Consider the following 16,240-nt stretch of genomic DNA (forward strand, 5'->3'; position numbering starts at 1 on the left):
CCGCCAGAATGAATGGATTTTTCCCCAGGTGCTCTGGTTTCCTCCCACAGTCCCAAGGCATAATGTATAGGTTAATTGCTCATTACAAATTGTTCCGTGATTATGCTATGGTTAAATTGGGGGTTGCTCAGTGGCAAAGCTCGAAGGGCTTATCCCATGCGGTATCTCAAAATAAATATTCATTGAATTTTATAAGAACTATAATTTCATCCCTTCTCAACAGGCATTTCTTAAGGCTTTTTTTGATTTCTTCATTTCACTACATATGGAAGAATCCCACTTCATTGAATTTTATCTTTAACCATACCCATCCTTTCTTCAGCAGAAGATGGGTTTATCATTTCTAGTTACTGAATAAACGTGTAATTTCTAACTCAGGACCCATTTCTTCCACTAGGAGTTTACTGGAGAGACCCATTAATGTTTACACTAAAAGAATATCTGGGCTTTTTTTTTTGCTGGAAGCAACAAAAGCAAACCCAGGACCTCAGTTACACTCTGCAGCACTATATTTGCCTCCTCTTAAAACCTAAAGTAGCTTTTCTCGTCAATATTTTCTGGGGAATTGCTTCATCGTCAAGCAATGTTTTTAATGGATTTTACCATAGCCTATATTTTTTTTCAATGATTAAATAGATTGATCATTTATCATCATGGCTTCAAACTGCAAAGTAAATTTATTATGAAAGTGTGTATATGTCACTCTATATTACCCTGAGATTCATTTTCTTGCAGACATTCACAGTAGAACAAAGAAATAGAATAGAATCAATGAAAAACTACACACAAAAATTGACAGAGAATCAATGTAGAAAAGAAGACATTGTGCAAAGTCACAAAAAACTAATAATATGTAAATAATGCTGAGAAAATGAGTTGTAGTGTCCTTCAATGGTTGTAAAATCAGTAAAGCATTGAGGTGAGTGAACTTCACAAGCCTGATGGTTGAAGGATAATAAATGTTCCTGAAACTGATGGTGTGGGGCCGAAGGCTCCTATACCTCCTTACCAATGGTAGCAATGAAAAGGGAGAGTGACCTGGAAGGTGGGGCTTATAGATTCTGCTTTCTTGCAGCAGCGCTCCTTGTGGAAGTGCTCAATAGTGAGGGGGGTTTTCCTCTGATTCAATGGGCTGTATTTTTGTAGGCTTTTCTGTTATTGGATATAACAGAATATCCATACTAACTCCATACTAGAGTGTAATGCAACCAGTCAGGATACTCTCTGCTGTGCGTATATAGAAGTTTGTCAAAGTTATTGATGACTTGCGGAATCTGCACAAACTTAAATTAGAGGCGTAGCCGTGTGTTCTTTGTATTTCTTTAATTCTGAAGTAATTTGGATTATTGCACAGAGAAAATAATATTGCCTATTCATCTATGCAAGTACCGTTTAAAAATCTGTTGAATCTTATGTTAGTGCAGTGACTACTTATCTCCTGTTATAGCTTCCATCATTGGTATCAACCTGCTCCCAGATATTTGCTTATGTTTCCTAAATGCACATAAAAAGTGAAAGACTGGAAGGATATAGGCAACATTAAATTAGAAATCACTGCACTGCAAGAATTTATAAGATTAATACAGTATAGTAAAGTATTAATATACAACTGGAATAATATAATGGATATGCAAACAAATATATCACTGTTACACACAAAATGCTGGAGGAACTCCAAGGCTGGAATGTCGACTGTACTTTTTTCCATAGATGCTGCCTGGCCTGCTGAGTTCTTCCAGCATTTTTGTGTGTTGCTTGGATTTCCAGTATCTGCAGATTCTCTCGTTTATATCACTTGTATTGGGTTATGGTGCAAGTTTGTCTGCAATGTTACTAAGCAAGTGCTAGATAAGCTCAAGTATCATAAAAATAATATAATTCCACACTACTTCTGATTTGAGTTGGCCTACCAAGTTATCACAGACATTTTTAGTCAAATTGGCATTTCAAATTTGCCAGATAATTAATGAGCTAACAGATTAAAAGAATAGATAGCCTGTGAATTATGAGATAAAATTTGAGCCAGATAGCAGGTATGTGTTGACTTGGTAGCTCTCAATTAGGACATCAAAAGGACAGTTCTCAGTGCCATGCATTTAGCAGGGGGAGTGGGAGGGTATGGAATGTATTATTTCCTGTTTCTGATCATGGTCTAGCTAGCTTCACTGAAAGAATATCTGAATGTCTATTGAGGATTTGGCTGTAATCATGCACCAAAATAAAATTTTATTGAGGCTTGTTGTGTTTTTTGAGATTAGTATTCTTTGGACAAATAAATTCTAAAGCTATACGTCTTCTATGATGTGTAACCTGTAAGTTCATATTGAACTGCTGCTTTTCCTTTCAAGTCTTTGCACAATTTACATACACTGACATTGGTGCCATTTGCCCTGCAGTCATAAACCTTACCTTGATTAAAAACAAACTATGTAAATATTAAAAGCAGCATGCTTGTCACAAAGAACTAAATTCCCATTGTGATCTTCATTCTTGATTAAATAGCGGTAACAGTAAGCAGCTTTGATTTTGGAAGTGGGAATCTTTGCTACCTCAATGATATCTCCAACAACAGCGTAGGAGGATGATTTTGTGATTCTGTCATTCATGCTTAAAGGCCCACTGATATAAATGATGGAGAATGATTTTATGCACTTAACTTACATTTAAGTATCCTCATTATTGCTGTTTATTTTGGATAAATTATTCTGTTTCCATTTGAAATTAGTGTAGTTTCTGCTCTGTTGTTTGCTTTTTGAGGATATAGACATTGTCTGCTCTCAGAAGACTATTAGGAATCCCATGACTTAATCCACCTCCAAAATTTTGGCCAATTCAGTGTTGTCAATAAACTTAGTTTTATTGTTTCAACAGTAATCTGGTGACATTGATTTTCAAATGGTTTAATGTTATCCTGTTTGTAAAGTGTGTGTTGAGTATATACTTCCATTTACAAGGAAATGATTTGGGGTATTTCTAAGAAGTGCATAATTGGCTGAATTAGTCAAAAAAACGTGTAAAAATAAAAGTAAGGATGAATCAACCCTCTATTTAAGTCAAGCCAAGAAAAGACTGATTAATCATTAAACATGCAATCAAGTTTTGGAAGCAAATAGATTTAAAAAAAACATTCTCTAGTTGAAAGAAGCAATGTATGTCCCATTGCCGAAAAACAGATAAGGTATGGGAAGTTGCAGAGATTTCATTGAATGTAAGGCATTTAGCACAGAATAAAAGCAGGGACAGCAATTAGCCTGCAGATCCCGTACGTCTGGAGCAACATACACAGAATATTGGAGGAACTCTGAAATTCAGGCAGCATCAACGCACAGAAATTAAATTGATGCTTTGAGCTGAAACCCTTTATCACAAATCAAGCACCATATGATTTACACAAAATGTGGGACAGAAATCAAATTAATCCTTAGATAATGGGAGATTAATCTGCATTAGATTGTACATTAGATAATACCATGGACTGTTCCCTCAGAACAATTTGAAATGGAACCCTTGGAAAGTAAAATAAAATTTCATCTCAGCGTGGATTTGTTGATAACTGGTGGTTGAATAGGGCTTGGATTGAAATTTAATTTTAGCTTTCAATGCCGAACTTTACAAAACAAAGTAAACCAACCGTTTATTTAAGCTTTATTTCACTGCTAATTAGAACAGATTAAATTTGAATAGAGTAATGAATAAAGGAAGAAAAGTGAATTTGGACATAACTGATGTAAATTAGATTGCTGGTATACATAGATCACCTTGTTTTTGAAACTTTGAAATTAAGAGTATTTGTTCTACACAGGAATTTGCTGTTGAGATAGTCAATTCTACCACTTAACATGTTTCAGAGATTGTAGCAGGGATGTTTGATATTTTCTCCTCTTTAAATCTTTAATGCAAATTCATGTTTTAAGGTATTTTGGAATATACTGAAGTAAAATATTTTACAGAATGAGTTATGTATTTGGTCTGCACAATGTAGATGTTTGGGTTATCAAGACTGATAGAGTAATTGAACATAAATGCAATTTGGAAACAATGACTCAAAAGAAAAGCTGATAAAATCTGGAGAGTTTGCTGTGGATGTCAGAAGTGTTGGACCCAGTGGAAGTTTTGTTTTTAATCCACTATTCTGTGCACTGGCCAATGCTGGCAAGGTCAAAATTTGTTGTCAATCCCTCATTGCCTTTCAGAAAGTGCTGGTGACCTATTGCCTTGACCTGCTGCTGTGCTTTGGCTAAGATACTCCCACTTTGTTGCTGAGTCAGGAGTGCAGACCCAGGAATAATGAAGGAGAAGAAATGCTATTCCAAATTGAGAAGGTACTGGCTTGCTTTGAGAGGCAATACTGTACTCTGCTGGGTGAGAAAACTTGCTGTATTTTGTGGATGATACACAACAATTAATGCACACTGGTGATGGAGGGGTTAAATTCTTGCCTGCTGATGTGCTGCAACTAAAATGGTTTACTTTATCCTGGATGATGTCCAGTTTAAGAACTGCTAGTAATGCACTCATCCATAAAAGTGGAGAGTATTTTATATCCTTTCCAGTTCATACCTTAAAAGTGATGGGAAGGCTATGGGGATTTTGGAAGTGAATGATTCAGCGCACTTCGTTCTTGTCTTCATCAACCTCACCCTCGCTCAACGCTTCAATTGAAGAACCGCAAAAGAGTCCAGGCAACCAGGCCACACCCTCCGCTCCCAACCTCACAGAACTGCCTCGGAAACAGCAAAGCACCAGATGACTCAATCAGCTTGAAAACATACCATCAAAATGTAAATCACAGGATCCAATTGCATGCAGCATTGTAGTAGAATCATATTTCAAAGAAGAAGTAAAAGAAGTAGTTTCCTGGACTGTGCAAAACATTGCCGTAGGTTGCATTGATCGCAGGCATAATCATCTCGGTGCCATTTTTAATTGGTTGGCACAATATTGTGGGCCAAAGGGCCAAATGATGCTGCACTGATCTATGTTCTGTGACACCAACCACTAGAGTTTTTTCCTTTCATGATCATTGACTTCAGTTTTGCTGGTGAACATTGATGCCATCTCAGCTTGATATTGCCTTGATATCAAGGGCAGACTCTCTTTGCTTATTTCAGGAATTTAGCTCTTCATATCATATTTGGAACAAGGCTATCATGAGGTCTGGAACAGAGCGGTAAAGGCAAAACCTAAAGTGGACATCAGTCAGTTGGTCATTGGTGATTAAGTTCCACTTCCTACCACTATAAACAATAGATTCATTACAATGTTAATGACTGAGAATAGACTGTTCAGGTGTAACCAGTCCGCTTGTATTCACATTTCTGTCAACAGAACATACCTGGACGGTTGTTTGCATTGTCAGTTTGATGCTATCTCGTAGAGCTGGTAGAATCTCAGGTGGTGATAAGAGGGTGTACAGGAGGGAGATTTGCCAACTCAAGGAGTGGTGCCTCAGCAACAACCTGGCACTCAATGTCAGTAAGATGAAAGAGCTGATTATGGGCTTCGGGAAGGGTAAGATGAAGGAAAACATAACAATCCTCATAGAGGGATCAGGAGTGAAGAGAGTGAGCAGTTTCAAGTTCCTGGGTGTCAGGATCTCTGAGGATCTAACCTGGTCCCAATATATCGATGTAGTTATAAAGAAGGCAAGACAGCGGCTATACAGTACTTCATTTGGAGTTTGAAGAGATTTGGCATGTCAACAAATACACTCAAAAACTTCTATAGATTTACCACCGAGAGCATTCTGATAGGCTGCATCACTGTCTGGTATGGGGTAGAGGGCTACTGCATAGGACCGAAAGAAGCTGCAGAGGGTTGTAAATTTAGACAGCTCCATCTTGGGTACTAGCCTACAAAGTACCCAGGACGTCTTCAGGAAGCAGTGTCTCAGAAAGACAGCATCCATTATTAAGGACCTCCAGCACCCAGGACATGCCCTTTTCTCACTGTTACCATCAGGTAAGAGGTACAGAAGCCTGAAGGCACACACTCAGTGATTCAGGATCCATTCCTAAATGGATATTGAACCCTTAGACACTACCTCACTTTTTTTAAATATACAGTATTTCTGTTTTTTGCACATTTTTAAAATCTATTCAATGTATGTATACTGTAATTGATTTATTTCTTTATTTATTATTATTTTTTTCTCTCTTCTAGATTATGTATTGCATTGAACTGCTGCTGCTAAGTTAACAAATTTCATGTCACATGCCAGTAATAATAAACCAGAGTGTGAGTCCATAAGAGTTACACAACGAGGAAAGAGGCCATCTGGGGCCCAGTTGGTAAATGCTGACCAAGATGCCTGAATCCAAGCTAATCACATCTTCAAGAACATGACAAATAAGCTTCTAAATCTTTCCAATCCATGTACCTGTCCAGCTGTCTTTTAAACATGTTTACTGCACCGAACTCAACCACTTCAACTGCCCTGGTGCTCCTTCTCCTTCCCTTTCTTCCACGATCTTCTACCCTCTCCCCTCAGATCCCCCCTTCTCCAGCTCTTTATCGCTTTCACCAATCAACTTCCCAGCTCTTTACTTCATCCCTTCCCCACTCCCGGTCTCACCTTTCACCGGCCACCTTGTACTTCTTCCTCTCCTCCCCTCCATCTTCTTGCTTTGACTTCTCCTCTTTCTTTCCAGTCCTGAAGGATTTTGGCCCAAAACATTGATTGTTTACTCTTTTGCATGGATGTTGCCTGGCTTGCTGAGTTCCTCCAGCATTTTGTGTGTGATGCTTTGGATTTCCAGCATCTACAAATTTTCTTGTTAAATTATTTTACAACCACTGGCATTTGTGATAGGCTTCCTTTCAGAGACCAAAGACAAACAGATTTTGGAAGTCATCATCTATGAAGATATCAATATTACAGGAGCATGCCAGACACTTCAATCTAATCTTGTGGTCAGAACCGCTCCTTTACCCATTTTGGCTGCTGTTGCAATCTGAAAAGATCTGCAGCGGGAACTGACTTGGCCTTCAAATCCTCAATAACAGTTCTATGTGAGGCAAAACACTAACTGCTTTTGTGCAACCAGATTTTGAGAAGTCTAAAATCTGTAGGAATTAAATTGCAAAGAACATATGCTTTTTAAAAAATCTGCGATGTCACCGCAAACCATCATCCACTGTTGTGGTAGATACCATCAACAACCTTCATGTAGTTTTTATTAAGGAAGTGTCACACTAGTGGAAAAGTAGGTCAATTGCAGATGATATGCAATAGTGCAAAAATACTCTACTTATGAAAAACAGTTGAAAAACATTCAATGTGACATTGAACTAGAGAAAGAAAAATAAGGAGTGGAGACGAAATTTATCTCCAGATAAAGCATGCAAAAACAAAACAGTGACTTTGCAGCTGGAATCAGTGACATTTGTGTAACTTGTGGCAGTGCACATAAATAAAGTATATACTGTAATTCTTTCCTTGATTCCATTGTCCATTTGTCCTTCCCCACTAAACTCCCTCCTGGCACTTACCCCTGCAAACAGAGGAAGTGCTCACCTGCCCATTCACCTCCTCTCTCACCTCCATTCATTACCCGAAACAGTCCTTCCAGATGAGGCAACACTTCACCTATGAGTCTGTTGTGTCATCTACTGTAGCCGGTGTCCCTGGTGCACCCTTCTTCACATTGGTGACACCCAGTGTAGACTGGGGGCTTCGCTATGTTAAGCACCTTCACACTGTCCACAACAGATTTCCTGGTGGCCAACCATTTTAATTTCAATCCCCACACCCATTCCACATATTGGTACACAGCCTCCTCTACAGGCATGGTGAAGCCACTCTCAGGTTGGAGAAGCAACACATCATATTCTGTGTGGGTTGCCTCCAACCTGGAGGCATGAACATCAATTTCTCTAACTTAAAGTAATTTTCCACCTTTCCCTTTCCACTTCTTCTGTTCCCCACTCTGCCTCCCCTCTTACCTCCTCTTCTGCTCACCTGCATATCACCTCCCCCGGTACCCCTATACCTTCCCTTTCCCCCATGGTCCACTCTCCTCTCCCATCAGATTCCTTCTTTTTCAGTCCTTTACCTTTTCCACCTATCACCTCCCAACTTCTTGCCATTCATCCTCCCCCACCCACCTAGCTTCACCCTCACCTGGCTTTACCAATCACCTTTTAGGTTGTATTCCTTCCCTTCTCCCCACCCCCACCCCCCCCCGCCCCCCTCACTCACCCCCTCACCCCCATCCTCTTATTCTGGCTTCTTCGCTGTTCCTTTCCAGACCTGTTGAAGGGTCTTGGCCTAAAACGTTGACTGTTCCTTTCCTGCTGCGATCCTCCAGCATTTTGTATGTGTTGTTACTCATATGTAAGGAGAAGCTTATGACGTGCCTCCTTGCATCAATCTATCAGGTATCTCTTCAGGTGCAGGAGATAGAATTCCTGCTTGGGAGAAATTCAATTTCTACTGAGGTATGGTGGCAGTAGTTACATTCTGGCTCTGGTGGAAGAGAAAGGAAAGGGCTCTGTTTTATATGGCTACAACAGGATGGAAAAGATGCAATTGAACTTTGAAAAATCTTCAGCTCTCAAAGCAAAAAAAAAGTGTTCCACAACATGCACCCCATGTTGGATATACAATCTTCTATCTTCAAGGCAAATGTAGAAAGAAAAAGAATATCAAAGCTAAGATTCACTTGAATGCAGCAGCCACTCCCATCTGCCACAGTTGAGCGTGAACTAGATTATCTCGAGACACGTGGAGTGGAGAGGAAAGGAATGACTTGGCAGCACCTTTTGCAAAGCAAAACATGGCAATGAAGCTGCGCATCAACAATGAGGTCAGAGTAAGTTTCTGCGTAAAAATTAAAAGCTTATATTTTATCCATTGCAAAAGATTTATTTGTTACCTTGACAAGTGGAATACGAGGGGTGATTGATAAGTTCATGGCCTAAGGTAGAAGGAGTCAATTTTAGAAAACCTAGCACATTTATTTTTCAACACAATCCCCTCCTACATTTACACTCTTAGTCCAGCGGTCGTGGAGCATACGGATCTTGGACCTCCAGAAAGTGTCCACAGCAGGGGTGATTGATAAGTTTGTTATCTAAGGTAGATGGAGATGAGTTATACAGCTCTCGTTACATGCACATGCAGTTCAGCTCTTTGAGTGATTATGCAGAAAGTTTGAAGTTAATAACTCATTGGGGTGATCGATAAGTTCGTGGCCTAAGGTAGAAGGAGATGAGTTATTAACTTCAAACTTTCTGCATAATCAGTCAAGGAGTTGAACTGGATGTTCATGTAACGAGAGCTGTATAACTCATCTCCTTCTACCTTAGGCCACAAACTTATCTATCACCCCTGCTGTGGACACTTTCTGGAGGTCCAAGATCCGTATGTTCCACGACCGCTGGACTAAGTGTGTAACTGTAGGAGGGGACTATGTTGAAAAATAAATGTGCTAGGTTTTCTAAAATTGACGCCTTCTACCTTGGGCCACGAACTTATCAATCACCCCTCGTATTTATAATGCCAGCAGCCGGAGATAGATCCAGAATTAAACGTCTTCTTCGGCATTAACACCCACAAAGAACTGTACTGATGTCATTGTCTAGACTAACAGCACCATCACATCATGCGCCAGATTTTGCATGGGTCAAACTATGCCACGCCTTTCATGGATGGCTTCATGATCTCAGGACTTACAATAACAGAGCGTGATGTCCAGCTTGTAGTGATCTGGAATTGGGGTGGAATAAGCTGAAGGCATGTTCCTGCCAAGATCATTGCAATAACTAGGCTATTAAATTGATAGGGCAAGGTGTGCAGCGGACTGAGAGCACAATGAATGCAATCACCTGTCTCAGTCAAGGTGGCACAGCTCATGAAATTCTTTGGTTAATTAAATTATTGCGAATATTTCATTGCCATCCTGTCAATCTTGCTTCAGCTAGATGCCAAATGGAATTTACTTCCGGAGAATGAAGATACATTTCAGCAACGCTAGCACCGACTTTAGAACAGTAGGTGATTAATTCACTGTGATTCAGACGACCTGACACTAATTCATTCCTCTGCGGAGTTAGTGCATTACCTGGACGGATTGAATACCCAACTGCTTTCGAAAAGAAGATTAGCTTTATTTATCATGTGCATATTGAAACACAGAAACATAAAATGAAATGTGTCATTTGCGTCAACACCACCAGTCCGAGGGTGTGCTGGGGTAGCCGCACGTGTCACCGTACATCTGGCACCAGCATAGCATATAAACCCTAACCCATAAGTCATTGGAATGTGGAGGGTACCAGGGCACCTGCGCAAAATTCCTGCAGTCACAGGGAGAATGTGCAAACTCCTTAAAGACAGCAGTGGAATTGAACCCAGGTCACTAGCCCTGTAATGGCATTACACTAACCACTATGCTACTGTGCCTTGAAAACAAATGAGAAAAATTATGGTGAAACTGCTGAAGAAGCACTACGTAATTTCACAAATATCAGCGTGGTCAAAAACTCTGCCTGTTCACTTTCGACCATTATTGAATCAAAGGCAGCGTTATTGAATCTAACCTGTGCAGCGTTGAACAGTGAGACTTGATGTTTTAAATGCCCAAATATCAAATTGAATTGTCCGGACCTTACAAAAGACAAGCAGGGTGGAAGTGCTTCTTTTGCATTTTGGGGAGCTACTTGCAATCATCCTGCAGAAACAATACAAGATCTTGTCTCTAAAATATAATGGATATAAACCATGACTAACTAGTCTGAAAAACATAATATAATGACTCTTGTCTGATCAAAGGGACCCACTATATTCTGCAGGGTTGCAGAGTTATAGTTTCTCCAATTTTCATCAAATAGTTATGGGATAATCTACGCGAATATCACCCTGGCATTTATTATATGAGGGCTTTCAGCCAGTTTCATTCTGTTGGCCAGGACTGCATCATCATTTATGAAATATCTGTGCCATAAGGCCATAAGACACAGGAGCAGAATTAGGCCATATCAAAAGTGGTGATGAATCAACACACGGAAGGGAGATTGCAAATCTGGCTGAATGGTGTAATAACAACAACCCCTCACTCACTGTCAGCAAAACCAAGGATCTAGTTGTAGACTTCAGGAGAGGGAAACCTAAGGTCCATGAGTCAATCCTCAGCAGGGGATCAGAGGTGGAGAAGGTCAGTAACTTAAAGTCCTCAGTGTTACTATCTCAGAGGACCTGTCCTGGACCCATCATACAAATTGCAAAGAAAGCACGACAGCACCCCTACTTCTTAAGGAGTCTGCAGAGATTCATCATGACATCAAACACTTTGACAAACTTTGATACATGTTTAGTGGAGAGTGTATAGACTGGCTGCATCACATCCTGATGTGGGAACACCAATGCCTTTGAATAGAAAATCCTACTAAAGCCATCAGGTAGAAGGTACAAGAGCCTCAGGACTCACACCACCAGGTTCAAGAACAGGTACCACCCCTCAACCATCAGGTTCTTAAACAAAAGAGGAAACTACACTCATCTGTGTTCCCATGACCAATGATCACACTTCAAGGACTCTTTATCTTGTTATTTCATGCTCTTGTTATTTATTACTATTTATTTATATTTGCATTTGCAGTTTGTCATCTTCTATGGTCTATTTGGTATTTCACTGATCCTGTTATAGTTTCTGTTCTATAGATTTGCTGAGTATGCACGCAGGAAGACGTATCTTAGGGTTGTATGTGATGACGTATTTACTTTGAACTTTGTACTTTGAAACGAATGGTGTGGTTGAATGTGCACTCCAATCCCTCAGGAAGGCCTGAGCAAAACATCCTGATTTGTCCTCCCTTACTTTCCTGAAGTAATTTTGTTCAGGGAAGTGCAATAATTGAGAGCTCATGTTAAGATTAACAGATTTGTTCAATTACTCTCTCCTGGATAGAAATTGATAATGGTCTGAGACATCCTAGAAAATGTGAATTTCTGCGTGACTCACACAGTACAAGTAGAAAATAGATCTGTTCACCTTTCGTTACACTAGTTCCAGCATCGCAGTTTGCTTCTGGATCATGACAGAGACAGGGATAACTTTGTTCCTGCCTGTGGGACAACAGCACTACCTTTTCTACTTGGTGATGATTTTCCAGCCTCACCAGCATCTGTTACTCCCAAGTTAATATCCCTTTATGGCAAAAAAAAGCACCAGAAATGTGACTTTAAGTTGATATATCTGTGTGTTTTGTGAGTAACTGGTTCTGTAAATTGACACATCTGTGTGCTTTGTTAGAAACTAGTTCTGTAATTGTACAATATAATTCTCTGAACTTTTTCAGAGGTTGAGCAGGATATGTCAGTCCAGGAGTTGGTGAATGTTATATTCCATATTTCAGAGTGGTTGTAAACTCTGTAATTCTGTCCAGGGAGGTTTCATCCTAGAATGTGCAGTGTAATAGATTGTGATTGAGATACAATTGGCTTTGCTTGCTCGTTTTTGGATAACACTGACCTGCCTGCCATAAACCAGCAGAGGGAGTCAGGGCTGGGGGAGAGACAACTGAAGATGACTGATTAGGCGCACGGTGTGCTTCCAGGATTATTTAAATCAAAGGTTAGCAAGGAGATTTACAAGAAGATGTTGTTTCCTGCTTGGCTCTGCTGCTCTGCAGCTGACCTAAGGGCACTGTTGGAGATGGAGCAGGCATTATATGGCTGTAACCTTCTAAATAGCCTTGATTCAAAGCATTTATGTAACCATATAACAATTACAGCACGGAAACAGGCCATCTCAGCCCTTCTAGTCTGTACCGAACGCTTACTCACACCTAGTCCCACTGACCTGCACTCAGCCCATAGCCCTCCATTCCTTTCCTGTCCATATACCTATCTAATTTTAAAAAAAATGACAATATTAAACCTGCCGCTACCACTTCTATTGGAAGCTCATTCCACACAGCTACCAGTCTCTGAGTGAAGAAGTTCCCCCTCGTGTTACCCCTAAACTTTTGCCCCTTAACTCTCAACTCATGTCCTCTTTTTTTTAGCAAGCTTAATTTATATTCATTTTTACATTAGAGGAAGTAATGGGTACTATGGTGCTTAAAAACAAGTGATTTATGTGTACAAACAGAATAAAGGGAAATACAGTTAAAAAAATCGAATCTGACCATATTGAACCTAAAGAATGTAAACAGGTTACTCCCTTCATCATAATACATTGAAAGTCACAGGATTTGGAAATCATTCATAAATACTCTCTGGGGATTAGAAGAATGAATGTCAGAACATCATCCAAATCATTGACATATAATATAAAAAGAATCAGTACTACACAGACCCCTCTGGAACACCTGTAGCTAGCCAGAGAAGGCTCTCTTTATTCCCACTCTTTGCCTCCTGCCAATCAGCCACTGTTTTATCCAAGTTAGAATCTTCCTGTAATACCATGGTCTCATAGCTTGTTAAGCAGCCTCATCTGTGGCACCTTGTCAAAGGCCTTCTGGAAATCCATGTATACAACATGAACCAATTCTCCTTTGCCTATCTTGCTTGTTATTTCTTCAAAGAATTCCAACAGATTAGTCAGGCAAGATCTTCCCTTGAGGAAAGCATACCGACTACAGCCTATTTTATCATGTGTCTCCAAGTACTCTGAGACCTCACCCTTAATAATTGACTCCAACATCTTCTCAACCACTGAGGTCAGACTAGCTAGCCTAGTTTCCTTTCTTCTGCCTCTCTCCCTTCTTGAAGAGTGGAGTGACATTTGCACTTTTCCAGTCTTCCAGAATCATTCCAGAATCTAGTGACTCTTGAAAGATCTTTACTAATGCCTTCACTATCTCTTCAGCCACCTCCTTCAGCACTGTGAGGTGTACACTATCTGGACCAGGTGGCTTACCTACCTTGAGACCTTTCGGTTTCCCAAGAACTTTCTCCCTAGTAGTGGTAACTATATACATTTCATGCTTCCTGACACCTGGAGCTTACACTATACTGCTAGTATCTTCCACAGTGAAGACTGGTGCAAAATACTTACTCAGTTCATCTGCCATTTTGTTGTCCCCCATTACTACCTCTCCAGCATCATTTTCCAGAGGTCCGATATCCACTATCACCTCTCTTTTACACTAAATATCTGAAGAAACCTTTGGTATCCTCTTTAATATTATTGACTAGCTTACTTTTATATTTCATCTTTACCTTCTTAATAACCCTATAACCTTATTACTTTAGGTCAGAAAATTAGACAAGTAAGTGCTATTCGAGAAACACAAAAACAGAAAAACTAAGGACTATGTATCACTTATTCTAACTGACAAGAAGGTACAATGATGTGGCAGGTTGTCTAGCTGCCTAATAGATACAGTATCATGGGTTTGATTCTAACCTTCAGTACTCTCTGAGTGGAGTTAGCATATTTTCACTATGATGATGTGGGTCGCTCCGGAATCACTGGTTTCTGCATGCATTCCAAGGACATGTTCATTGGGAGGTTAATTAGCAGAAATGACTTGCCCTGGGTGGCAGAATTAGAAGGGTGTGGGCAATGTGACACAAAGGAGAAATAGTTGTGGGATGACGGACTGAATGAACACTGTCCCTCCTGTAAGGGAAAATGTGAGGAACCATAAAACAGAAATTTGAGGAAATTTTAGTCATTATGTAAAGACAGAGTGGTAGAACAGAGACATTATTCAGTTTATCAGAGGGTCGGCATGTGTTTGTAAAGTACGTTAATTTTTCTTAGAAAAGGAGAATGTCTGTGGAGATTATTGATGTAGACATCCAGAAGGTAACTAACAGGAGTATGACAGCACTTGGGTTATCTAAAGGTGTGGGATCTCATCCAGAAGTCTAAACTATTGATCTGTTATGTGAGTCCAAAACACAGAATAAGAGTTTAAATTTAAATAGTTAAGTAAATGTACGATACAACGATGTGCTCGTTGTCCATCGTGTCTGATGGCGACAGGAGAAAGTTTTTAAAGTGGAAAAGCCATTGCACTGGGACAGTTCCACTCTCTCGAACTCCAGGTCCAGAGGTACGAACAAGTCTCACAAATTGGGGCAACACACACAAAATGCTGGTGGAACATAGCAGGCCAGGCAGCATCTATAGGGAGAAGCACTGTCGACGTTTCGGGCTGAGACCCTTCCAAACTGGGGTCCTCCTTGTTTGCAGTGGATGATGTTATCTGTGCCTTGTCATGTCCTTTGCTCTCATCAAAGTGTTTCAGAGCTGCCTGCTTGGCTGTTGGATCTCACTGTAGATCTCATCTGCCCAGTGCGCTGGAGCTGGCTTCAGATGCTAGGACAGGCATGTCCCTGTCTCATCGGGTTGCGAGGCCGCCGGCTACTATCACTTGGTTTTGCCTGCTTGTCAAAGCGGTATACCAGGGTGTGGCTGCTGTCGCGTGCAAGCGGCTACTTGGAGCCACAGTTGAGAGCTGAGTGGCCGGTGGGGACCAAAGGTGAATGAACTCCCCAGTATGGGCACAACAAACCCCTTCACCAGGGGTACTACCTCTCCCTGGGCAACCTATATACCCCACAATACAGTACACCACAGTATATGGTGAACTACATGTACTTTGATAATAACATTTACTTTGAACTTTAATATTCTCCAAGGACAGTAAAGCAGCACCCTTCCTTGTTTTAATTTATATATGATTTGTAAAGAGCGGTAGACTCTTTATTACCTCATGAAATTGGCAATTAGAAATGAACAATAAATGCTGGCTTTGCCTCTGATGTATACATTCCCTTGAACAATATATTCCCCTCTATAATCTAAATGTGAAGATTTTGCAGTAAAGGCAATGTAGTACGTGGAAAGCAATTTGACTGACTTGCAGAAGAGAGTGAGAAAGGGTAATGGACACGAACAAGATTGTGAGAGATGTGACCTGAGCTATACTAAATAGATGTGTGCTGTGACTTTAACCGTTCACTGTATATGTAAATAAAGAATACTTGAAAAAGGAAATCATGCGTTCTACTTGCACAATGAAAGAAAGATATCTGACATCATAAACACTTAGATGGAAACATAAGTGATATCAACATTTTGATGAGTTGAGCAAAAATATTGAAAATGGATTTCAGTATTAATATCTTAAAATATATTCACTTTGAATTGAATTGACTTTATTACTTACATCCTTCACATACATGAGGAGTAAAAATCTTTATGTCTCTGTCTAAAAGTGCAATGTGCAATTTATAGTAATTTATAATAAATAGTGTTACGAACCCCGTAACTGGGTCACT

The sequence above is a fragment of the Hemitrygon akajei genome, chromosome 6, assembly GCF_048418815.1.
Source record: "Hemitrygon akajei chromosome 6, sHemAka1.3, whole genome shotgun sequence".
NCBI classification, from domain to species: Eukaryota; Metazoa; Chordata; class Chondrichthyes; order Myliobatiformes; family Dasyatidae; genus Hemitrygon; species Hemitrygon akajei.